The sequence below is a fragment of the Citrus clementina genome, unplaced genomic scaffold (genome assembly GCF_000493195.1).
Source record: "Citrus clementina cultivar Clemenules unplaced genomic scaffold, Citrus_clementina_v1.0 scaffold_3, whole genome shotgun sequence".
Lineage (NCBI taxonomy): Eukaryota > Viridiplantae > Streptophyta > Magnoliopsida > Sapindales > Rutaceae > Citrus > Citrus x clementina.
Window position 1 is genome coordinate 37,394,211 of NW_006262339.1, and position 27,523 is coordinate 37,421,733.

A 27,523-nucleotide genomic window follows, 5' to 3' on the forward strand; every position below is an offset into this window, starting at 1 on the left:
CAACTCCAGTGGTGTTACAGCTTGCAGATCGGTCCACGAAAATACCTCGTGGTATTGTGGAGGACGTGCTTATCCAGGTAGACAAGTTTTATTTTCCTGTTGATTTCATTGTAATTGACACTCAACCAATACAGGATTCAAGGAAGCACATCCCCATTATTCTAGGCCGACCTTTCTTGGCAACTGCGGATGCTCACATTCAATGTAGGACTGGAAATATGCAGTTGTCCTTCGGCAACATGACTATGGAGCTAAACATCTTCAACATTGCCAAACAACCTCACAGTGCAGATGATGGAATTATTGATGTGGATTTAATAGAAACAATAGTTGATAATACTTTTCTTTCAAACCTTAGTGATGATCTTTTACAAACATGTTTAACTCACTTTGGTTTGGATTTTGATATTGACAGATCAGTCGATGAGGTCAACGCCCTACTTGACTCAACACCATCCATGGACACTAATAAATGGAAGTCAAGAGTTGAACAACTGACACCATCAGAAAAGAAACTCATCCCATCATCAGAATCACCACCGAAACTCGAGCTCAAACCATTGCCCAACACATTGGAATATGCATTTTTAGGAGAAGAAAGTACTCTACCGGTAATCATCTCATCATCCCTCAACGATGAACAAAAAGATAAGTTGTTGGATATTTTAAAAGAGCATAAAGGAGCATTAGGATGGATCATAGCGGACATAAAAGGTATAAACCCAGTAGATTGCATGCATTACATTCACCTTGATGAAAATGCTAAACCTACTAGGGAAATGCAACGTCGGTTAAATCCTAATATGAAAGAAGTTGTTAGAACTGAAGTCCTTAAGCTATTAGATGCAGGTATCATTTACCCAATTTCTGATAGTTCATGGGTCAGTCCTGTATAAGTTGTCCCTAAAAAGTCAGGAGTCACAGTAGTTACCAATGCTGATAATGAATTGATACCAACTAGAGTAACTACAGGATGACGTGTATGCATTGATTATAGAAAGTTGAATTCTGTCACACGTAAAGACCATTTTCCTTTACCATTTATCGATCAAATGCTTGATAGATTAGCAGGCCATGAATTTTATTGCTTTCTAGATGGCTACTCAGGATATAATCAGATTCCCATAGCACCAAAAGATCAAGAGAAAACTAATTTCACTTGCCCTTTTGGCACATTTGCATATAGGAGAATGTCATTTGGATTATGTAATGCACCTGCTACATTTCAACGATGCATGTTAAGCATTTTTTTTGATATGGTTGAACGATTCCTTGAAGTCTTTATGGATGATTTTTCTGTCTTTGGTGACTCGTTTGATCAATGTTTACATCATCTAACGCTAGTTCTGCAGAGATGTACCGAGAAGAACTTAGTCTTGAATTGGGAGAAGTGTCATTTTATGGTAAAACAAGGTATTATTCTCGGGCACATCATTTCAAGCAAAGATATTGAGGTTGACAAAGCCAAGGTGGATCTCATTTCTAATCTTCCTCCACCCAAAACAGTCAGAGAAGTAAGATCTTTCCTTGGGCATGCTGGTTTCTATAGACGTTTCATTAAAGATTTTAGCAAAGTTTCTAGACCCTTATGCAATTTACTTGCTAAGGATGTACCTTTTATCTTTAATGATTCATGTGTTGTGGCTTTTGAAAAATTAAAGTAGTTGTTGACATCATCACCCATCATTCAGGCCCCAAACTGGAGCTTACCATTTGAACTAATGTGTGATGCATCTGATTATGCAGTAGGAGCAGTTTTAGGACAAAGAGTTGATTGAATTCCTCATGTTATTTACTATGCTAGTATGACATTGAATGATGCACAGTTGAACTATTCAACTACTGAAAAAGAAATGCTAGCAGTAGTGTTTGCATTGGAAAAATTTCGATCTTATCTCATTGGTTGTAAAATAATTATATTCACAGATCATGCTGCTCTTAAATATCTTCTCACAAAGAAAGATGCAAAAGCTAGACTAATTCGTTGGGTGTTACTTTTGCAGGAATTTGACTTGGAATTCAAAGATAAGAAAGGCATAGAAAATGTCGTGGCGGACCATCTCTCTCGTCTCCATTTTGACACAATTACAGAGCCATTACCATTAAATGAATCATTTCCAGATGAAAAAATTGATGAATGTGGAAGTATTACCTTGGTATGCTGATATAGTTAATTATCTTGTTACAGGTAAACTTCCAGAGCATTGGACCAAGCAAGACAAGGCTAAATTCTTTGCAGAAATAAAGAATTTCTTTTGGGATGACCCGTATTTGTTCAAGTATTGTGCAGATTAAATTGTTAGACGATGTGTCCCAGAAAGTGAAATTCAAAATATCCTTTCATTCTGCCATGAACAAGCTTGTGGAGGCCATTTCAGTGCTAAGAAAACAGCGACTAAAGTTTTACAATGTGGTTTCTATTGGCCAACTATATTTCGAGACGCTTACACTTTATGTTCTTCATGTGATAGGTGTCAACGAATAGGGAGCATTACACGAAGGAACATGATGCCACTAAATCCAATTTTAGTGGTTGAGATTTTTGACGTATGGGGTATCGACTTTATAGGACCTTTTCCCCCTTCTTTTGGCCATCAATACATATTGGTTGGTGTTGACTACGTATCGAAATGGGTAGAAGCAATTCCATGTAGAACCAATGATCACAAGGTGGTGATAGGATTTTTGAAAAGCAATATTGTTTCACGCTTTGGATTCCCTCGAGCAATAATCAGTGATGGTGGTGCCCACTTTTGTAACAAAGCATTCAAAGCTCTTTTGACAAAGTATTCAATCACACACAAAGTGGCGACCCCGTATCATCCGCAAACCAGTGGCCAAGTTGAGATCTCCAATCGAGAAATAAAGCATATATTAGAAAAAACAGTGAGGCCAGACAGAAAAGATTGGTAATTAAGACTTGATGATGCATTATGGGCATATAGAACGGCTTTCAAGACCCCGATTGGGATGTCACCCTACAGGCTAGTGTATGGAAAAGCTTGCCACCTACCTGTGGAACTCGAGCATCGTGCGTATTGGGCCATCAAGAAATTCAACTTTGACATGCAGCAAGCCAGCTCAGAAAGAAGATTACAACTGGCAGAACTTAAAGAAAATTGCAATAACGCATACGAAAATGCCAAGATTTACAAGCAACGGATGAAAGTCTTTCATGACAAGCAAATTATGAGAAAATCGTTCACTCCAGGTCAGAAAGTGCTTTTATTCAATTCTCGCTTGCACCTATTCCCAGGTAAGTTACGCTCTCGTTGGTCTGGTCCATTTATTGTTCATACTATTTTTCCACATGGGGCAATTGAAATTAAGGATCCAAAGAACGGTGTCACGTTTAAAGTTAATGGTCAAAGATTAAAGCCATATCTAGAGTACCAACCACATGGAGAAGACACCGAAATAAATTTGAGTGACCTACCAGATTTGAATTGATTTTTTTTTCGTTGATTTGATTTTTCTTTATTTCTTTATATTATTCTTTTGCTAATTGAAATTATTTTTGCATAAGTGTGTTTGTTTAACTATTAAGTTTTCTCTTATCATTTTTAATCATGAGTACTTTACTTAGACCGTTCCTCCTGAACATTCTTAAACCACTTCAACGTGTCAAAACTCATCTCAAAAGGCAGATTCAATTTTGTAAAACACATCGCATTTGGGCTCTACAACCACCAGAGTTAGTAGCCTATGTTGAGAATCTAGAAAGCCAACTCAGAGATATTGAGAGAAGTGTTTACGACATCCAGTTGGAGCTTGAGGTAAATTCAATAAGAGGACGATTTTAATTTTCTTTGTGTGCTTTGATTTGTTTTTCTGTTCGTGTGCTTTAGTTTGTTACCCCGGTGAAGTGGCGGATAACGGTACTCCGTGACAATCAAGTCGGTTACTTCAGTTTCCCATAATAACTGACATTCTGAGGCGAAAGTATGGATAGAAACGAGATTCTAGCGAAGCTTCACAAGCGATTCCCTTCACTTTCTCAGAATGCCCTCCTTACGATCTGTAAAGCTCAGTCCGAACGCATGCGATTACTCATGAGGAATAACATACCTGCTGACATCCGTTGGTTAATCGAAGCTAAAGTACGATTGGCAGGTGAGTTACCTCCAAAATTTATTGCATACATGCCTGGTTGTGGTAAAGAAAATTATGTAAGAAAACGACGAGCTCAAAGAATTTATGTTGCTTGTCATAAGTGTGCCAGAATGAGATGCGATAAAAACCCATGTTCTTTAGGAATGGTGTCTGATAACAGGGAAGATAAGATTCAATTCATTAAGGATGACTTGAATAAGGAGTCATTGGATGATATCCTTCTGTCTCTTGAAACGCATCCCAGTGGATATGTGCAAGGAGCAATTCTCCAGTTATGGCCATTATTCCAGAAAGAGCATGCACGATATAGTCTCGGGAATCTGACTATAAACGACCTTGTTTGCCAGTTTATAAGAAAACTGGATAGGAAGCCTATCCTCGACCCATAGAGGGCGTTCAAGCCGTTTCTGGACGTAAAACCAGAGGAAGATGTGAGCCACAGTCGCAACTACCTGTAAATATCCTTTTACTTTACTGTTATTTTATTTCACTATTGTTTTATTGTGTGCATTATTGTCTTTAATAATTTTATTACTGTTTGTTTTTTCCTTATTACTGTTTGTTTTTTCCTTATTACTGTTTGCTTTTTCCTTTTTACTGTTTCCTTTTTGACTCGCGAGTCACGTGCTTTACGCGTTATTTGACACTGACATGTTACCTCATACACAACTGTGACCCACTGTCACCAAGACTCTTAAATGTGATTTTTTTTGTCAAGCACTCACAAATTGTTTTTGAGAAGTATTCCAATGGCAGCTACTCCCAATAGACAATTCAAGAACATTTGTGTGCTTTCTGGATTTACCTATGGCAAACATAAAGAGTTCGTTGAGGCAGCCATCGATCTTGGTCGAAGCATAGCAGCGAGAAGATTACACTTGGTGTATGGATGAGGTAACCGAGGGTTATCAAAAATGGTCTCAGAAGCAGCTTTTATCAGAGGAAGTCAAGTGTTAGGCATCATCCCAAGAGTCTTAAAACCATTGGGCAGTTCGTCTGACTCATCAATTGGAGAAGAGTTAGTCGTCTCAGGTATGCAAGAAAGAATAACTGAAATGCTTAATCATGCTGATGCTTTTATTTTCCTTCCAGGAGATCTTGCAACACTAGAGGCACTTATCACACTAACATCTTGGGCCCATCTGCACATTCACCAAAAACTCATCGGTTTGTTAAATGTCAATAACTTTTATGATGGCTTTATCGCATTTCTGAACCATGCAATAAAAAATTATTTCATTCCTTCTAATGTGAAAAAACTCTTTATTTGTGCTCACACTTCTAATGATCTACTTGATATGTTACAAGCTTATAAACCAGAGCCAGACCCCTGGACCTTTGTGTTGGAGCGCCCAAATAATGATAGTAACAGTAGCCGCAGTAAGAAGTACAAATTAGATTTAACTCTCCGCCTGTAAATATTTTCTTCTGTGTTGCACCACCCAGGTGATGTCTTCTAAACTCTACTTATTTCCTTTCAAACATTGAGGACAATGTTTCGTTCTGGTTGGGGGGAGGGAATAGTCGACAATTGTGGAATTTTGGTTAAGTTTTTACTAATTTTTTGTTGTAGAAACTAACTGTTGCTAACTTGTTGTGTTGAAGATGGCTGAATATGGAGTGTAGTGACTCTAGAAACGCATCTTCATCGTTAAAAAAAAAAATTAATAAAAAAAAAACTAAAAAAAAAAATTTATTTTTCTTTATTATGTTTGATGTTCATTTTTCTTCTTCTTTTTAATTTCTCCTTATAAATATATATTTTCAAATTTTTGAGTGAAAGATGGCTGAATATGGAGTGTAGTGCCTCTAGAAACGCATCTTCTAAGTTTAAAAAAAAAAAACATTTTCGTTTTCTATCATTTTAAGTGTAACTTTTCTAATTAGTTTGTATGCATCATTTTCATATTTCTGCATGCATATTTTCCTTTCATGTTTAGAATAGGTTGGGGGGTAGAATGATATTTAAAAAAAAATTGTGTGATTTGTTTTAACATTGGATGACATGATTAATTTCAAATTTTAGTATTTGTATTATCTTTGGTTTTAAGTGATGTTACGCTATGTTTGCTACTTTACATGTTGATGTCGGAGACAAATATGAGTTTCTTGAAGGAATGAACATGTCATAAATAAGTGCCAAGTGAGTTGTTGTGCCTATCATTTTCTTGGAGAGTAACCATTTTTGCCCATTCTCTATACAGCTTAGCAGTTTATTATTTTATATACGATCTCTAGATTTCTTTTGAGTTAACCCTTAAAAAAATGGTAAAATAAAAAAAGAAAAAAAAAGAAAAAAAAATGTGTGTTGCTACATTGGGAGGCTCGTCTAACTAGTAGATATGGATGATTATTTAGAGCCCTAAAAGACGATGGAAAGGCCATCTTTGATCCGTTTGAGCCTTTCTAGCCATCCCTTTTATTAAATATCCATAGTTAACCCTTTTGAGCCTTTAAAAAAAAAATATATTTTATTTGTCAACTTATCATCTTGACCCACTCCGATTTGGAGTATTACCCGATGTCTTATAAGTTCCATCACCTATTTATGTTTGAGAAAATGTAAATAATTATGTTGTTCAGTGAAGTTATGCCAAATAAAAGCAAAAAAAAAAACAAACAAAAAACAAAACAAAACAAAAGTTGTTGTTTCAAAAGAATAACAACAATAGGTGAAATCCACCTTGCAACTTCCAAAAAAAAAAAAAAAAAAATTTCTCTGCATTTTTCTCAAACATACACTTTGTTTTCCTTATTTCCTTTATTTGTTAGCCATATCCCTAGCCTACGTTATGTCTTAATAAAAGTCCTTCTTGATTTTAGGGAACTATAGTTTGAAGTAGAAGCTAGTTATATGGGCTAAAAAGATGTAGTGGTGCATAATAATAATAATAAAAAAAAAGATAAATAAATTGGGTTGACTAGCATTTTTGTTTGATTTGAGATCGTATTATTTCTAAGCTGAGGGCATATTTATTTCATCTTGGTGAGAGCATGTGATATCACTTCTTTATTTTCTCTCTCAAGTACCATTCATTGGAGTGACTATTTTTATTGGGTTCAATTTCTTTGTAAGAATGTCACTACTTCCAGTGAGATTTTGGGGTTTGACATGTCATTCTTGAAAGTAGTTATAACAAAGTCTACTGGGCTGATTCATGTGGATGGTTGATGTGGGTATGATGTTGCTTTAGACTGGAGATAATGCTTATACTTTTATTTAATTGCTATCATTAATCTGATTGAATAAATACGAGTGTTTAAAAAAAAAATCATTTTGAATTTGAATTTTGTTTTTGCTTTATTTGCTAGGGACTAGCAATAAGCTGGTTGGGGGGTGTGTTGAGTGTTAGAAAATGCATATTTATAAAGGAGAAAACCGTCATTTTACATTTCAAGTCTTACTAACAACCCTTACTTTTATGTATTTAACCTTCTTGTGATTTAATTACATGCGTTTTATTTTAATTAAGTATTTATATATTTTAGGAGCATTATAGTCATTTCACAATAAAGGAGAGATCAGACGGCAAAACGGACATCACTTTTGAACTCAGGACGGTCGAAAACCTTAGGAGGAGCATAAAAGGAAAAATGGCACTATTCACATGTACGGTACTATTTACGTGTACGGTACTGTCTACGTTACTGTTCACGACACTGTTCACATAGACGGATCGATGACGTGGCATTGACCGATGATGTGGCATTGACTGATGAGGTGTCACGATCCTGTTAGGCTAAAATTCTTATGTACTGTTGATGGTGACATGACAGCATATCAGTGGACGAAAAATCTCGCGTACGGTACATGCATCACACAAGATTATTTTCAACCAAACTGCGTTATTGTTCATCCGGGTCAAACCGTGTTACTGTTCATCTGCGTGGTCAAACCGCGTACTGTTGACTGATGACGTGGCGCAATCCTGAGCGTCCAAACTGTTTTTAATCCGATGGCCATGATTTACTCATGTATCTATAAAAAGGGGGCCTCTCCCCCCTAATTTGATAGCTCTGAATCCAATTTTGGGATCCATTTTCTGTAATTCCTTCTCCATCTTGTATTTTCTACGTATTTTAATAAATTCTCATTTTGCCCTTAGTTCAATTATGAGTAGCTAATTTTCTTTCAAGCTTGGGTTGAAGGTGAAGTCTCAACATGTGTCATGGGCTTAATTTGGTAAATTTATTTTCTCTTCCCCTCTAGTTTTTGTGGATGTTTTGACTTCTCGTCGACAAATAATACTAATCTTGTCTAGTACCGCCTTGGTTTCACCGGCCTTCTAGTACAAGGTTATTATTATTTGGCACGATAAGCCCTTAGCATCATATTGATTAGAGCGTGGTTCATGAGGTGTGGATTCCCCCCTCATGATTTAATTGGCATTAATACGGATTATTTAGCCCATGATGCATGTTGATACGGATCCAGATACCCAAGTACGTCAATTTAATAGATTTCCTTTTCAATTTATTCTCGCCATTTCAATTCAAATTTTAGAATTTATTCTCGCCATTTTAATTTAAGTTTTAGCATATTCCAAATAATTTCCACCACAAATCCAACCACCCATTTACAAAATTAATTCTACATATAATTAAAATCCACCTCCTCGTGGGATCGACACTCGTCACCATTAGTCTATACTACAATAGATTCGTGCGCTTGCGAGTACATTAAAATTTGCACAACACATGTCATGAGATTGCATGGTAATCAAGTTAAGACACACTTTGATCGATGCATTATTTCATTTCCATCACTCAAAAAAGGCTTCAAAGAAGGTTGCAGACCTTTCATTGGCATTGACGGCTGCCATTTGAAAGGTCCATACAAGGGTATTCTTCTCTCAGCTGTTGCATTAGATGCAAATACTGGTATTTATCCTATTGTTGTTTGTGTGTGTAATGCTGAGAGCACAAATACATGGACTTGGTTTTTAGGACACTTGAAAGAGTATATGAAAGATTCAAGGCAACTTACTTTCATGTGTGATAGGCAAAAGGGAATTCAAAATGCCTTAAGACTCGAATATCCTAATGCACATGTTAGATTTTGTGCAAGACACCTTTTAGCAAACTTAAAGTCTAAGCATCCAAGAACTAACTTTAAAGGTGGCTTTTGGGAAGCTGCTCGAGCTGCTAATCAGATTGATTTCGAAAGAGCAATGGAAAAAATCAAGAGTGCAGATGCTGGTGCATATGAGACACTTAGAAAAGTACATCCAAGATTCTGGTCAAGACATGCATTTGACAAAACTTCCAAATCTGATCATTGCACTAATAACATGACAGAGTCATTCAATGCATGGCTTGGTGAGCAAAGAAAACTACCCTTGCTGACTTTGTTGAACTTTATTAAAAAAAAGATGATGAAGAGGATGATAACTAGAAAGAAGAAAGCTGAAGCTTGGCCATCTGAAATTTCCAGGAGAGTGTATGAAAAGATGCAAAAAAACCTACAACTGTCTAGAGGCTATGTTGTAGCTCCTGCAAGTGAGTGGTTGTATGAGGTTGAAAGCAAAGGGAGGACTTATATATACCCACTGATGTCCCAAAAACCACAGTCACATGAATGGTGTTCCAGATCCACTGAAAGACGACTTGATCCTTTAATTGTGGCCCAGACATGCCTCTTTGTAAGTTGTGAGGTGTGTATTGCTCCATTACAAATTTGGTATAGGGGCACCTCTTTGTCACCCAATGCCAAATTTCTATTGTTACTTGTGGAGATTTTCGGTGTTGCTGGATTGCTTTTGTGCTTTGGTGCTTATTGGTTTCAGAGAAAGCAAAAAACTTCTGGAGTGATGACAGTAATGGGATGTGTTGCCACCATTTGCGGCTTGTTGTCGATCTTGGGCACCCGATTTCCTGACAAAGTCATGATATGGGTTACAGCTGCTCTTTGGGGACTGCCCATTGCTGCATCCCCTTTTGCATTTAAGGAGTTAGTTTAATCTGTATGAATTTAGTTTAATCTGTGTTGGAAATTCCTTCCGTCAAAAAGGTGCTTTTGTGGTTGATGGTTGTCGAAACCAGCAAAAATAAATACATACTCTAAATAAATTGTGTATAGTGATTGAGCAGGGTCGTGTCCACAGAGATCAGTAATTATTTAAATCCTTTTTAAAATATAAATTGCAAAATGGGGGGATTGTTGACAATAATAAAAATCAAATTAAAATAACAAGAATGCAAATTAAAATTGTAATTCAAATTGGGAAAAGCTCTGGTTGAAAGAATTAACTCAGCTTGATTCGACTACTGATCATTGATTCAAATATAAATAATTACTACTTATGAATAGACCGGTTATAGCTACTGAGACCCTCTAATAGTCAGTCTCTCCTTAACTAGTCGATAACCAAGGTACGACCATTGGTTATTTCCCTAATCAATAGATAACTCTAGATACGATCATAGGATTTAATCAATTGACAGCCTGAAAAACCAGAGAGACCCAAATCCTAATCAACAAACGCATACAATGGTTCATTTAAATTAGATTGTTTATTTTCATAACACAACGCACTGTTATGCTATTTGTCACAAACATTAAAATCTTCATACGATGAATCCTTTAATTGACAATAGATTAAGTTGATAATTAAATAGTGGCCAATTATCTAATTAACAAACATAATCATGACAATAATTTAGAGAATAAACAAATACCCAAAAAGTAATAAAACAATTAAAGCATAATAAAGATCTCACAGTAATGATGAATCAAAGCTTCATTAACCTTCAACCAGAATAATAGGTTTAGTTCTTCATAGAGAGAAGAGAAAAATTTAAATCTAGTGTTTTTGACAATAGATTCCCCCCTTCAATTCTCTCCCCCCTCTTCTCCTCTAGAGTTCTTTTTAAAATAAAATACTAATATCTAAAATATTATCTAAATATTAAATTCAGAATTACAAAAATAACCAAAAAGACACGTTCAAATAAAAAAACTAAAGGTCCGTAGTTGACAGCACGCGCCCACGCCTTATCAACAAAGTTCTTCTAAAGCTCAATTTTAGCACTAATCAATAGAATTGCACCTACAGAAATAAAACACAAGTAAATCACTATTATTAAGTGTAAAACATCGATATTAAAGGAAGTAAACAATGCAAAACTAGTGCATAAATTGCACTCTAACAGTGGTCCTAGTCTTTAGGAAGTTTGTTGGTAATGTTATTTGTAAGATTATGTTTACCTAGTCTTTAGACTGTAGTTACTGGAAGTGGCTGCAGTATTTACTGGATAATGGCTGCTATTATTTTGTTAAGTTTATTCATGTAACGCCTATAAAATGCAACCTCATTGTGAATAAAATATGTAGTACTTCCATCAATTTATCTTTGCTTTGAGTGTTCAATTCCAGATTCACTTATAACAATGTATTTACATAAGACATTGTGTCACTGTGATGTATGGCCAATATGCCATTCCGTATTGCTTTGCTACAAATTTGGAAAACAGTTGGGGAGTATCAAAATTGAAAGCGTGGGAACAATAAATTCATCTTCACTTTCTCATCAGAACTGAAGCATAGACGTGTCTAGAATTTGATAATGAGGAGGAGCAAACATGAGTATGATAACTGCATCTTTTGCTTTCTGCACATTGCTTTCTGAGATTTTGAAGGACATTTTGCTCCTGATCTGAAATCTCTCTTCTATTTTGAAGTGGAGATCACGTATTCTGACAAATACATATGCTGCGAGCATGGAGAAACCCGTCTGATTTATCTTGTCAAAAAAGAATTTTACCCATTTTATTCCCCTTAAGATATGCAAGAAACGATTTGAAAATGCGTTAAAATAATATTGCGAGTCTCACAGAGAAAACAATCTCTTGTTCAAACTACTTAGCTTCTTATGATTACATAAATTAGTTTCTTAGATGCATAGGATATAACATGACCAATAACTTAATCTATCACCAACAATCTACAGATACTACCCTTCAATTTCCTCCAAATTCAATGCCTGAATCTTTCATATTTCTCAAGTACATCGTTTCAAGGATACGGCATCACAATTTACATATCATGAAATTCTAAAAAGTATTGGAATCAAAACCCAGAAATTAAGTGGATATATAAAATTTTAGAACAATTCAAACGATGTGCAAAACTTGACTACAAGGTTAAAACTGTCCATGGATAAAGTCTAACCTGCCCGTCACATGTAATGTGAATTAGATGAGTTTGAGAAAACAATCTCTTCTGGAGCTCAAAAAGATGGAATCCTGTCTATTGCTTTGTTAAAATGCTTTGAAGAGCAAGAAAGCGCAACGATGCTCTGCTAATAGTTGTAAGGACTACATTAGTACTGAATGCTCTAATACTTGAAGAATGTGATTCAATCTATAACAAGTTGATTATTTTATCATTCGCAAAACAGAGCCTCTGGATCACTCTGCCAAGTTGGATTGTCACCAGCGCCCTTCATAAAATGTCGTGTCTGAATGACTGCTTTCTTTAACACACACCCTTTATCTTGTAAGTGGTTTCTTCAAAACGTCGGCTACTTACCCATGGCTTGGAACATAATATAACTCACGAATCTCCTTGTTTGCTACTTTCTTGTTCAACCATGAAATGGAAATTAAAGGATGAAACCAACCAAGGCAGCCATTGTTATAGTTCAAAGATTTTTTGACAGCAAAAGTTTTCTTGGGAAGGCTCTTTCCCCCACGCAAATCAACGAAGAGGCATTTCGTATTGCTTTCCTACGAATTTGGAAACCAGTTGGGGAGTTTGACAATTCAAAGCCTGGGGAACAAAAAATTCATCTTCATGTTCTCATCAGAAATGGAACGTAGACGTGTCTTGCTTCTGATAACGAGGACCAAAACAGTGTATGACAACTCTAGCTTTTGATTGATAATAACAAATTCATTTTTGGAATTTGGGATTGTTTTCTGCTCATTGTGAGTACAGTACAGGGTTGAGATTTTGAAGGGCATTTTGCTCCTTATCTGAACTCTCTCTTCTACTTTGAGGTGAAAATTATGTATTTATGACAAATACATATGCTGCCAGCACGAAGAAACCTGTCTGATTTATGTTGTCAAATAAGAATTTTACCCCTTTTAACCCCTTAACCCCTTTATGATATGCAAGAAATGATTTGAAAATGTACGAAAAAGATTATTGTGAATCTCACAGAGAAAACAGTCTCCTTGATTACAAAGATTAGTTTCTCAGATGCTTAGGATATAACAACGCCAGTAACTTAATCTATCACGAGCTAAACATACTACCCTTCAAATTCAATGCCTGAATCTTTCATGTTTCTCAAGTACAAAGCTTACGAGGATCTAGCAGTATCACAAATTACATACCATGAAACTCTTAAGTATTGGAATCAAAACCCAAAATAACATGGATTACATAAACCACATATCTTGGAAGACAATGCATTCCTGCAAGAAATATTGGAATCAGACCTCAAAATTGAAGTGAATACATTAAAAAGTAGCACAATTCAAATTACGTGCAAAACTTCACCCCAAGGTTTAAACTGTTCAAGGACAAAGTCTAACATGCCCCTCACATTTAACTTGAATCAGGTAAGTTTGAGATGACAATCTCTTCATACACTGCAATTATTAAATTTTCCATAGAGAAATAAGATCGAATAGCTAATTAATTCTGGAGCTTAAAAAGATGGAATCTTGTTAAAAATATTAGCATCAAGCAAGATGGCTTCAACTAACTTAAGAGAGCTCTTCAAAAGCAGGAGGACAGGTTTTTCAAAATACCTACACATCTGCAGATGAAGAATGAATCGGCTCTGCCCTCATTTAGCTGCAACAGCTAGAAACCTGAATAAACCAGCTGCCTGAACATAATCTCCAGAAACAAGGCATGTGCCAGGATTTATTACGAACTGGATTGCTGCACATTGCCCTTCAAATTGATCACTTGAATCTTTTATGATATGCAAAAAGATACTTTAGTAGGATTAGATATTTTGAAAGACATTATCCTCATTGATTTTTTCCAGAACAGAGTCTGTCAAAGGAAGGCGGAAATGAAAAGGAAAGCCCTTGCTTGGTCCTAAGTGGAAGGTTAAGGCAAAGCCTAAACCCCTAATTGTCTAAAGTATTGAAATAGCTTTCAAAACTATCAGTGGGTATTACTACTCCAAAACTTGCAGACACTTCAGTTGTGATTATTTTTTTTTTTTTTTCTGGGGGAACATATATTAACTTGTAGAGGACCCTCTCATCGCAGATGTCTGTCTAGGACTATAGGTCTACATAGCACATAGTTCTCCGACAATGATTTCTGCGGACTATTTTCTAACTTCCTATGGAGATTCCCCTTGGTTTAATTCTGAAAAGGCAGGAAAGGCGTACTTAACAATATCAGAATTAAACCAAAAATATAGATGAAGTAAAATAGATTCATCTGAAACGAAGAACTAATTATATAATTAGATAACCCTCTGTCTCAAAAGTTCCAACAAGACCTAGATTGTTTGAAGTACCATATATATATTCGATTATAAATCCAAGGCCAACTTATTATTCAAAGGTCTAAGATGCAATATACATGAATTTGTTATCCATCTAATTAAATCAGCAGAAAAAGAACAATATTTAAATATTACAAATCTAACACAGCTAGATAAATTTGGAAATAAAAAAGATGCAACTTTGTTTATTATTTGCTGCCAAAGCAACTTACGTTCAATTAACCTTCAATTAACTAGTGCATAAGCAGAGCCAATCTTTCTGAATCTGAAAACTAGGACAGAATCTACTTCGTCCTCATTCAGCTGCCGTAGTTTGACCCCCGAACAAACCAGCTTGAAAATTTCAAGAAACGAGGCACAGGCCAGGATTGATAAAGCCGATGCCAGGGAAACCACCGAAATTACGAGGTAACATCTCTGAACTGTTGCATACTGCCGCCGGGAATTGATTCCGATCAACAACCCGCTAGATGCTGCAGCGAAGGAGAGCATGACGGCGAAAACCAGGGCGTGAAACAGAGAGGGGTGTGCTGCAAACAGGAAAGTCGGCACGGGACTTCCATTGACGTTTTGATGAGGGAGAAACAAGATGAGTAAAGCGATTGCGAAGGATGAATACAATATGAAGATTAACAATCGGGTTTCGAGTTTTTCTTGGCTTGAAGAAACATCATGAGTTTCTGAGTCAATCGTCTCTTTCTCAAGATTCATTTGAGGTCTTGCATACGCATGTCGAATTCTGGATTAGATTGGGGAGGGAGGAGAATACAAAGAGGAAAGGTCATATGAGTCTTTAGACGTGTCCGACGGGGCATGTGGCCCATGTTTCAAGTAGGGCCTAGTTATTAGACCATCACAGCCCAACAGATTTGGGCATTTGTGCGGCCTGCCGTAAAACCTTTTTAGCTATCCCCCCGAAAACCCCCGGCCCACCCCAAAACAAGAAGAAGGAAAATTGCAAGCATCGTGGAAGCTTGAATTATTCGAGTGAAACTAACCAGTATGTTAAAAAAGGGCTGACGTTTTAAGTAGATTATATTCTGCACGTAGTAATCAGGGTACTGTAAATAGTAAATAGAGAGAATGTTTTCACTTTGTTTAAACTGCTTAGCCGCACGCCTCTCAGGTGCAATGAAAAACAAGGGCAGTATCATATGGACTTCCAGCTTGATCTATCGGCAACAGCATATGCATACTGCATACCGCCCTTCAAATTTATTACGTGAATGGCTCTATCTTTTATGTTTCTCAACGTGCATTATAAAGTTTCTACGATGCCACATACATATGCATGTGTTACATGAAAGTAGAACGCATTCAAACGATGTGTAAGTATTTGGATACCCGCTTCACTGGAAGGTTTAAATTTTCAACCGTAAGGATCAAGTCTTAACTGCGCGGTAATGCAACCATCTTAACAAAGAAAGGAGATAGTACAGCTAATTCTTCTGGATCTCAAAAAGGAGTTTTGTTTATTACTGTTTTGCATCTGCAAAATGGCTTTCACTAACTTCAGAATGTTATTCAGAAGCAGGAAGGCAGATATTTCTAGATAAATACTTGTCTCCAGACAAAGAAGGGATCGGCTTTTGTGTTCATTCAGTTGCCCCAGCCTGAAGAAACCTGCATTTTGAAAATCAACCACCTGACTCAAGAGTAGAGGCGGGACCAAAAATTGCTTAAAAGTACCACAAAAATTGGATTCCAAATCCAAAGCCAAGTACTTAAAGGTCTAAGATACAATATACATGATTTATTATCCATATCTACTTGACTCTGGTCACTACATCAGCGGAAAAAAGAACAATACAATATTACTAATCTAACACAACTAGTTAATTTATTTTTGGAATCCAAAAAGGTGGAGAATTTTGCAATAAGAATCATTCGTATGAGTTCTTCACTCCATCTTCTTACACATTTTAGCTCTGCAGAAAGGTCAAATTATGGGTATGGCGAACTTTGCTGGTCTTCTAGATTAGCTTGGGAAAGGTAATAAGAATGCAATAAACGTGTCAAACAGGTCGTGCGGCCCATCTGGGTCCCCGTCACAAGAAGCAGAAGTTAAGATCCGGCATGGCCCAAAAAGAAGGGGCACGGGGACAGCGCTGTGCTTGGCCCTGCTAGAAACCCCTCGGGTCAGCGTAACGATTTTATTTCTACTTTGTAATCAGGAATCAGGATGATAGTTGAAGAGGAAAGTTGATGCTATTGAGTTGAGTTTTAAAACGAAATTTTGCTGTATACCAAGGTACCTTTCCCCAATTTGGAGTGATTTGTATTTTTAAAATTTTAAAATTACTTTCATCTACTAAATTTATCCATCTAATTCCTTCGAGTATGCAATAAATTGTTTTGAAAAATATGCCATCAAGTCTCAAGTTTATGAGATTTTGTGATATGCCTTCTTACGATCACAACAGTGTGTAAAATGATGAACACGATCTGGCTCTGCTAAGTCACCAGCATTTGCTTGGCATCACGTTCTGTGTCCGAGTAACCAAATTCTTCAACACTTCCCATCAAGCAATTTGGGCATGCTTATACAACATAGCCTCTTTCCTGTCATTAGCTCAATGAAGTATCAGCCACTTGAGCAAAAGCTTTAGTCCAATGCCCGCCCTGCATTAGTGAATCCTACTAACCGATTTGAGTTCATTGATAAGGTTGCGTACTTTCCTATACGAAGTTGCACCATGAACTCTTCATCAGATATATCTCGACAACTCCGCTCAAGTACTCTGTACTCATTGGTGAATCAGGGTCACAGGCCTTGCATTTCTCAAAAACTCAACCACTGGAAGAGGAAGTGACCTACAGTAAACTGTGTGCAAAATATGCTGTCACAGAGAGTAAGCCTTGAGTAACCTCATCGCATTGTTTCACAATCATTGTCTTTTTGCGACATTGTTGTCAATTCGTGGTAGTCAATGTTCTGCGAAAGCATTAACAACTGAATCATCATGTTACATTACAGGTTTCCTAACCACACAAAAACTCGCAAAGATTGTTTTCTGCTCATTGTAATCAGGATATACTAGTGAAGTGAAAAGTTGATGCAGCGAGGAGTTTGACATTCTAGAGGAAATTTTGCCACTTATCTTAAATCTCTCATCCGCTTGGACAGAACTTTTTGTATTATACCCATTTTGCTCCCTTACATAACAGAAATAGTCTCTTGTTTAAAATACTTAGCTTCTTACGATCATTGTATCATAAATCTATGAAGAAGAGCAAATAATTGAGACCAACAATAAAGCTGTAAAACATATTATCAGATGGAATTTTAGCTTGGTCTATAAATCACCAACATTCTAAAGCATACTGCCCTTCATATTCAATGCCTGAATCTTTCATGTCTCTCAAGTTATAGGACACAGGATATACATCAGATATCTTGAAAGAAATGTTGGAATCAAATTGAAAACCCAGACATTCATACCCGAATAAGTAGAATAGCTTCAAGTAACATGCAGAACTAATTGTCTAATTATATAACCACTTCATTCAAATGTTCAGTAACAACATTATTTTTAAGTCAAGATCTGCAACAGAATGGCAGAGAGGAAAGTAAAGCCTAAAGCCTAGTGGTAGAAGCCATAGAACAGGATTTCAAAAGAAGATGGATTGGGCAACACGAGTCCAGAGCTTGCAGACAATGGCAGTGGTGATATTGAGGGTGGGTGGAACAAAATCAAAGAACATATATACAATGGTAGAGACCCTCTATATATGTAGTCTATGTAGAGCGACTGATCTATGATCTTTCTCCATGGCCTTGGGCCTCTGTCTCAATCTCATACTATGCTGAGAACTTACATCACAAAATCAGTTCAAAGTCTTTAAGTCATAAGAGGATGAAAAGGAAACCCTGGCTTGGTCCTAAGGGGATGGTTAAAGTAAAGCCTTAAACCTAATTGTGGAAGGCTTAGATATAGGCTTTCAAAAACCATCATGTCAGGTATTATTCCAAAACTTGCAGACTCATCAACATCTCATGGCCTGGGGTGAATGAAATCATAGAGTATAAAGACTTGTAGAGACCCTATATATAGTTTTCTATCTAGGGCAATTGATCTACAAATTTCTCCATAGCCATGGAGCTTCATCTCCTACCATGAAATCTAAGGGACTAGCTCTGATGAAGATTCCCCTTGGAGCTAATGAAAAAAAGGAATTTGACATGTATCCTGTGCAGACTGCAGAACAAACTTAGCAATGGTATTAAACCCAGAACATGCATGGATGAGAGGAAACAATAAAATAGATTCAAGTGAGGTGCAGAACTAACTACGTTAATTAGATAACCACCTGACTCAAAAGTTCCAACAAGACCAAAGATTGTTTCAAGCACCATATACATTTGATAGAAGGTCTACATACAATATACATGAATTACTACCGATCTACTTAACTCTGGTCAGCATTTATACAATATTACAAATCTAACACAGCTAGTTAATTTTGGAACTCAAAAAGTTAGAAACTTTGTCTATTATTTCTGGCAAAGCAGCTTGCCTTCAAGTACCTTCAGAGAGTTGTTAATAAGCAGAGCCAATCTTTCCAAATCTGTAAACAATGACAGAGTCAGCTCAGTCCTCACTGAGCAGTCACAGTTTGATCCCTGAACAAACCAGCTTGAAAATTTCAAGGAACGAGGCGCACGCCAGGATTGACAAAGCTGATGCTAGGGAAACCACCGAAATTACGAAATAACATTTCTGAACTGTTGCATGCTGCCTCTGGGAATTGATTCCGATCAACAACCCGCTAGATGCTGCGGCGAAGGAGAGCATGACGGAGAACACCAGGGCGTGAAACAGAGATGGGCGTGATGCAAATAGGAAAGCCGGCACTGGACATCCATTGACGTTTTGACGAGGAAGAAGCAAGATGAGTAAAGCGATTGCCAAGGAGGCATAGAAAATGAAAATTAACAACTGGGTCTGGGATTTTTTTGGGCTTGAGGAAGAAATTTTGCTGTAGGAATTATCGTGGGTACGAGTTTCTGATTCGATCTTCTGCTTCTCCGGATCCATTTGCAGGTCTTGTATGGTCAAGATAGGTCAAGATAAAATTGGAGAGAGGGGAGACCAAAAGGAAAGGTAAAATGAGTCTTTACACGTGTCGAACCGAAGATATTGGACTCAGCCCAGGCCAACAGATTCGTCTATTTGGGCCGCCGGTGGTTATCAAATGGACTCTTTAAATTAAATAAAAGTAAATTACACCAAAAAACTGAAAAAATAAAAAAAAGTAAAAGTATATTTCTTTATCATTCATCATAGAAGTTTCTGATTTCGTACTATGCTCTTCATCGCAATGTTGATATCTAGAGAAGGATCCATTTATTAAATTTATCTAATTTGAATCAACATGCTACTGATATCATTGCCCTTGGTCATTACTCGTTATACAGCAAGTCAATCTCCGAGTTATCTCTATTCAAAAATTTCTACAATAATAATCTTCCTTGTGTTAGTTATAGTCATTTTAGAGCTAAAGATAGCTTTCAAAGAAGATGATCCGGGGTTGTAAAAGTCCAAAGGAATCTCTCGATCATTCAGAAATTACATAAGAATAAATCCATGAGGAATTTCTACGTTGACATTATTTGGGCCCATAATTCTTTGTAATCTGCTCTAGCAAATTGCCTGCTAAAGGAATTGAGCAACCAATAGCATTGTTCCAAGCAATACGCTTTTAGCAATAGCCAGATCTTATCAGCCAATGCTAGCATGCTCTTGTTGTTGGTGGCATGGCATAACCTTAGTGAAACAAACACGACTTAGCTCATGAGCAGTAGCATGCCCTTGACATTCTTCCGCTCTTATGTGTTGTGTTTCAACTCCAATGGTTTCTTCATGTTGCTGAAAATTTTCTATGGAAGTTGCTTATTGTGAAAAGTTATTATTTAGTAAGTTGTTATCTGGACTTGCAAAACTGATGATGAATTTCACATGTTATTGCTTATCTGATGTGTATGCTTACCGATGAACTAGATCTTGGCCATTGCATGATGATTTATTGTACGTATTTACTTGACGAATAGAAGCTACTGATGATTATGTCAGAACTAGTGGTGATATATGTGCTGCTCTCCGCCATTCCTGGTTCTAAATTTTCAAATAGCACTAAGAATTTATTATGTCATATGAGAGTGGTCAATGTGGAGTTGAATCATGACAAATTAAGTCCATAGTTGATTAGATACATAATACTTATGTGCAATTTTTAGTTATACCATTAGGTATCCGTTGGGTCAACTTTACAGGTTGGATCATGATAAATCAGAAATTAGTAACTAGTATTTTTTTTCCCCTTTTTTCAAATTATTTGGAAGGAAAGTTTGCTGTTTAACTGAAATCTTCTCCCAATTTTGAATCCAAAAACTGTATTAGCAACTATATAATAAATTGTAAGACTATTGCCCTTCAAATTGATTTCCTGAATCATTTATGTTCCTGCGAATTAAATTTTTAAAATTTGCATGGATTACATGTATTAGGAAATATATTTTATTTCAAAATAAGAATTTCTTACAATATTTTCTTCTTTAGTAGGATTTTTATTTAATGAATAAGTAATTTTTCCTTTAGAACTTGATTTATTGAAAGAGGAGTACAACTAGTATAAGAGAAGGGATATTTCTCTTACAAGAAATAAAATCACTATGTATGAGGTTGAGTTCATTTGTTTATAAACACAACAATCAGTTCTTCACAAGTAAACAATTTCTAATATGAAAGAGACGTAAGACTCCTAAGAGATTGTATGTTATTAGGGTTTTTAGTATAAGAAAAGTATTAGAGTGATTGTAATAAATTTTTACATAATAGCTTTTTCTCTCATTGTCCTTGGCGGCTATGGATTTTCTCTAGTATAGGAGTTTTCCCTATAAATTCTTGTGTTGTGTGATTGATTTTATTTTTCACCTATTTTCTGTTTATTATTTGTCTGATACAGTTACTTGCAAGATCTTGGGTGAGATTAAAATTTCTTAATAAGTATAGATATAATTTAATACGGACCCGACCCGGACGCGGAACCAGAATGATCCGGGCCGGATTGAACCTGTACCGAATTAAAAATAAATTGAGATCCGGATGCAATTTTACCAACTCGGACGTTTCTAGGTCTAGTCCGGATTCGCACAAACCCGCATATGCGGAACCCAGACTCGGATGTCCTTATTTTCGCATTATATTTAAATTATTTTTTTAAGATAAAAGGGGGGAAAAAGTCAATGCCCTAGTTCACACTTTCACTTCACAGCCGCCCAATTTATTCTTGTCCAATCTCTTCACCTTTTCTCTTATCTTCTCTTCTCTTCTCTTCATCAAATCATCCTTTTTGTCTCTCTTTAGTTCTTCTCTTCATCAAATCATCATCGTCACTCGTCATCACTTTGCATCGCTGTGTTCCCGCTCATCATCATCATCAGCCTCCGTTTGGCATCCGTTTGTCCATCGCGATCTTAGTTTTGGCTGCCGTTCATCCGCCTTTTGCGAATAACGCTCGCAGCTGTGACGTGTTCATATCATCATCATATCATCAACAGTCTTTGTGAGGAAAATGTTGGATATATGCAGGTAAAAATAACCTATTAATGTGCTGTGGTGAAGTATATTTTCTCAATTTTCTCTTAATTTAGGGTGTCTTCATTTTTTGTTTTTCTAAATTACCACTCAAAACTTGTGAATTTTTTATTGTATATTATATATTTAGGTATATTAGTACTCACTGGCTGCTAAAGTCGAACGACAGACTCAGTAATCCTGGAAACGAAAATGGGCATTATTAACGAAAACGGGCATTATTAACTAAAACTCTTTTTTTTTTTTTGGGTTGAGTCTAGATACCCTTATGCCTGAATCCGAATGTTTATGGGACAAAGTTCATTTTTGGCATCTTTGTGGCTTCTGTTCACTAAATAATTTTAGAATATATCTTCTTGTTTCATTCTTAGAGACTTGAAACTGTTGTAGTTTCATCTGTATCATCCTAATGAGTGAACTGCTGGTGCACTCTATATTTGGGGTTCTTCTCTGGTCAATAAGATTTAATCCTTAAAAATATATTAAAAATAATGGCCTACAAGTTCACTGCTAAAGTCATTGGATTAAATTTGGTAGAATAACCAGATTTACATAGATAATATTTTGTCTTGTTTCACAATCTCCAAGTCATAAGATGTTTCATTGCTTTTCTTCCAGGCTAGGTTAAAGCGACACAGATGGCACAAGAAGGTACTCAAGACCAGAGATCCCATTATTGTTTCTATTGGATGGAGGCGTTTCCAAACTACCCCTGTCTATTCCATAGAGGACCGTAATGGGCGGTATCGCATGCTGAAATACACTCCAGAACACATGAATTGCCTTGCCACGTTCTGGGGTCCTCTTGCCCCTCCTCAAACTGGGTAGTTGCTGTCCAGAATTTATCCAACAAACAGGTTGGCATTCTCTTGTTGCTATAACCTGTCTATATAGAAGTTTTTTTTATCTATAAAAGGGAAAACTTCCATGGCTTTCATGTTAAGAGTATGTTTCCATGCTTCTTCATGATTGAGTTGTTTATCTTTTTTTTTTTTGGGGTTAATTTTAATTTTTTTACAAATCACCTAAACTTCTTTCATTTGATTTGCTAGGCTTCATTTAGGATTACAGCAACGGCAGTCGTGCTTGAGTTCAACCAGAAGCAAAGATAAAGAAGAAAATCAAACTGGTTGGTTATCCCTGCAAGATATTCAAGAAAACTGCACTTATCAAAGATATGTTTACGTCAGATCTTGAAGTGGCTCAATGTGAAGGTAAAGCGGTTCGTACCGTCAGTGGAATCCGTGGGCAGGTGAAAAAGGTAAGCATTGAATGAGGAAGTTTATGTCAGTTTTCTGGTTATTGTGTTTTTTGGTTTTTTGTCATTGAATATACTGTCTGTACATAATAAAATGCAGAACGTCTGTTTTTCTTCTCCAAATTTATTTTTTCCATTAAATTTCATAATTATTCTCAGTGAATGATCAGAATCCTTGATTATAATTGACAGTGTTGACTAGTTAATATTTTTTTTTAGGCAAGTGAAGGCTGATCCTAGTAATTTTATTACCTTGTCAGGCTGCTAAAGAAGAGATTGGTAACCAACCCAAAAGAAAGGGAGGGCAACCCAGAGAAGGGATTGCCAGATGCACCTTTGAGGACAGAATTCTGATGAGCGACATGGTTTTTATGTGTGGATGGGCTGATGTTGAAATTCCTTGCTTTTACAACCCTTTGATCACAGCCTTGCAGCCTCGTGATAAGACTTGGCAAGGAATGAAAACTGTAGCAGAGTTGAGGAGAGAACATAATTTTTCTATTCCTGTTAACAAGGATTCACTCTATAAGGTAATTGGTGATGTGAGACATGTAATTCTTTGTAATCATGGTTCCTTCCTCTGCCCCAAAATGCTGGTCGGTGTAACTTTTTGTGGTCATTCGTAATAACTTGACTATTATTTTTTTTTTTTTGACAGCCAATTGAGAGGAGACCAAGGAAATTCAACCCATTGGTGATTCCTAAGTCATTACATTGGTTATAATTAAATTTGACTTTGGGCATGCTTATACAACATAGCCTCTTTCTCGTCGTCAGCTCAACCAAGTATCAGCCGCTTCAGCTAAAGCTTTAGTCCAATGCCCGGCCTGCATTAGTAAATCCTACTAACCGATTTTTCATTGATAAGGTTGCATACTTTCCTATTCGAAGTTGCATCATGAACTCTTCACCAAATATATCTTGACAACTCCGTTCAAGTACTCATTGGTGGATCAGGGTCACAGGCCTTGCATATATCTCAAAAAACTCAAAACAAGTGGAAGAGGAAGTGACCTACAGTAAACCGTTGCGGTATCACAGAGAGTAAACCTTGAGTAACCTCATCACATTGGTTCACAATCATTGTCTTTTTGAAACATTGTTGTCAATTCGTGGTAGTCAATGTTCTGCAAAAGCATTGACAACTGAATCATCATGGATCACGCACCCTCTGTGATCAACAAATAATTTGGGCAAATCTCAATTACGCTACAGGAATCCAGTGAGTCAGGCAGAGGCATAACAAGTGATCTATTGTTCTAACCACACAAAACTCGCAATAGGAGATTGCTTTCTGCTCATTGTAATCAGGATATACAAGTGAAGAGGAAAGTTGATGCAACACGGAGTTTGATATTCTGAAGGAAATTTTGCCACTTATCTTAAATCTCTCATCTACTTGGAGCGAACTTTTCGTATTGTACCCATTTTACTCCCTTACATAACAGAGGAAATAGTCTCTTGTTCAAACTGCTTAGCTTCTTACAATCATTGTATCATAACTCTGCGAAGAAGAGCAAATAACTGAGACCAACAACAAAGCTGTAAAACATATTATCGGATGGAATTTTAGCTTGATCTATAAATCACCAACATTCAAAAGCATACTGCCCTTCATATTCAATGCCTGAATATTTCATGTCTCTCAAGTTCAAGGACACAGGATATAAATCACATATCTTGAAAGAAATGTTGGAATCAAATTCAAAATGCACGCATGAAGTAGAATGGCTTAAAGTAACGTGCAGAAATAATTGTATAGCTTCAAGTAAACGCACGCTAATACGTGTAAGGATTAAGATATCACTGAATGCTAAGACTTGTAGAATGTGATTATTTTATTCTCTGCACAACAGAACTTCTGGATCCCTCTGCCAACTTGGATTTTGTCCAAATAACCATTTTCTTTAACATGGATGCACCATCTAGAAGATCTCATCTTGTGAGTTGTTTAGTGAAAATATAAGGTACTTGCTCATAGCTCGAAAAGTTATCTAATGTACAAATCTCCTCATTTGCTACTTTCTCGTTCAATTATAATGCAACAACAATTACAATATGGTTTGTTGTTTTACTAATTTTTATGGTACACAAGCAGGACAACTCCGTAATTGATTTAACTACTACTACTACTACTACTACTACTATTTTTCTTCTCGAGTACAAAGACACACAATTTCCTCTCAACAGGTCACAATTTCCGCAGATAGATCTCACGATCTGTGTCTGATGCGATGCCCAGTTTCTACATTACTCATACCGTCCCATTCCCCATGTCTCGCCAAAAGTTGCTTATTGTAAAGCACTTATTATGATTCTTCTATACAAGGTTGGGTCATGGAACTCTTCTGGAACAGTATATTAAGCATCAATAAGTGTTTTAATCAGCCATCAGATGTTTCAGTTAACCAATTATGGCCATCAAATTGATTGTCTGAATCTCAGTGTTTCCCAGAAATCTAGTTACATCAAATTGACTTCACACGCTTGTAAGAAATGTAATTTTGGAATTGTTTGAAGCAGAGAACTTAAATCTCAAAACTAGTATAAAGTCTTAAGTCATACCATAGCAATATCATTAAATATGAGTCCACACATTATCAAATATCGTAAAAACAAAAGAAATAAAAAAGAAAGACAGTACAGCTAATTAATTTTGCAATTGACATAAGATACGGGAATGTCTTCGTTTATTTTTCTTTAGATTGAGAAGCAGGAAGAATTTTTCTGAAAACCTGAAATACATAGCTGCAAACAACCTCAGTATCTGCTTTGCTCTGATTCAGCAGCCACAACTTGAAACCTGGAGAAACTAGCCGCCTGAAAATTTCAAGAAACAAAGCACAGGCCAGTAATAAGAAGGCCGATGCTAGGGATAGCGCTGAAATTATGAAGTAACATGTCTGTGTTGTTGCGTGCCGGGAAGGGTTTCCGATTCCCATCAACAGGGTGCTAGACGCTGCGGCGAAGGCGAGCAGGACGGCGAACAGAAGGGCGTGATACAAAGTCGGCTCAAGACTTTCATCGACGTATCGATTAGGAATAAGAAAAAGAATGAAAGAAAAGAAGAGGGAACATAACGAAATTAAAATTGATAACTGGGTCTGAAATCCTTTGCTTGAATTCATCTTCTATTCTTCTTCTTCATCTCAAGATCCAATTTGATTCGGGCAGACAAACGGAAATGAGAAATTATAATTTGTGGGGAATTATTGAGGGGTATGGAATGATGTTTTCCTTTTCTTGACCGGTCGGGCATTGTTTGTCAAAATGTTTTTCATGGCTGGCCCACACGGTAGTTTTGTTTTTTCCTTTCTTTTTGGTAGGTGTATTTTTTTTTCCCCTAACTTTTGAATACCCCAACACACAGTCACAGACACACAAATATGGATTTATATGTATAGTTAGAGTCGACAAAATGGGTTATCGAAACGTGTTGGTATCGTATAAATTTTGTATTGTGTTAAATTTAGGTCAATTTAAATTTGATAAAAAAATAAGTGGCTTATTTAATAACTTATTTTTTTAAAGGAATAACCCACTTAATATCTATATATTTAATAAAATTTACATTATATATAATTTTTTAATATTATAAAATTTTATAAATAAAATAATGTGTATATATTCATCCCTTTGAAAAAAATAAAAAGAAAAAATTATGTTTAATATTTAATTTTTGATAATAAGAATTTATAAATTAATTTATAATAAAATATAATCGTGTTCGTGTCAAGTAATTGGATAATGTTAAAAAATTTCAGCTTTAGCCATGATGTGTGTGTGTGTATATTTTATCATTAATTAAAACAAATGTAACCCCAATTCACCGACTTAAATGACCCGTACCTAGGTTCATCGTCAATAGTCAATGAACACCTTAACTTGAGTTTGTAACATGTACATTTGGCGTGTGACGATCCATCATTGGGGACCTTTGGGTACCAAACTTGCGTGATGACACACAATAGATTAAATCCACACACATAATAATAAGGAATTCCTAATTATTTTAAAGTAAAAAATAAGTTAAATACAAAAAATATAGATTTTAATTTAGTGTATTTAATCCT

The 27,523-nt window shown here is 36.2% G+C and overlaps 1 pseudogene; it reads left to right on the top strand.

Moving 5' to 3' along the window:
• Positions 1-18,216: 18,216 nt before the first annotated feature.
• On the top strand, positions 18,217-25,239 carry LOC18049423 (annotated as a pseudogene).
• Positions 25,240-27,523: the final 2,284 nt, after the last annotated feature.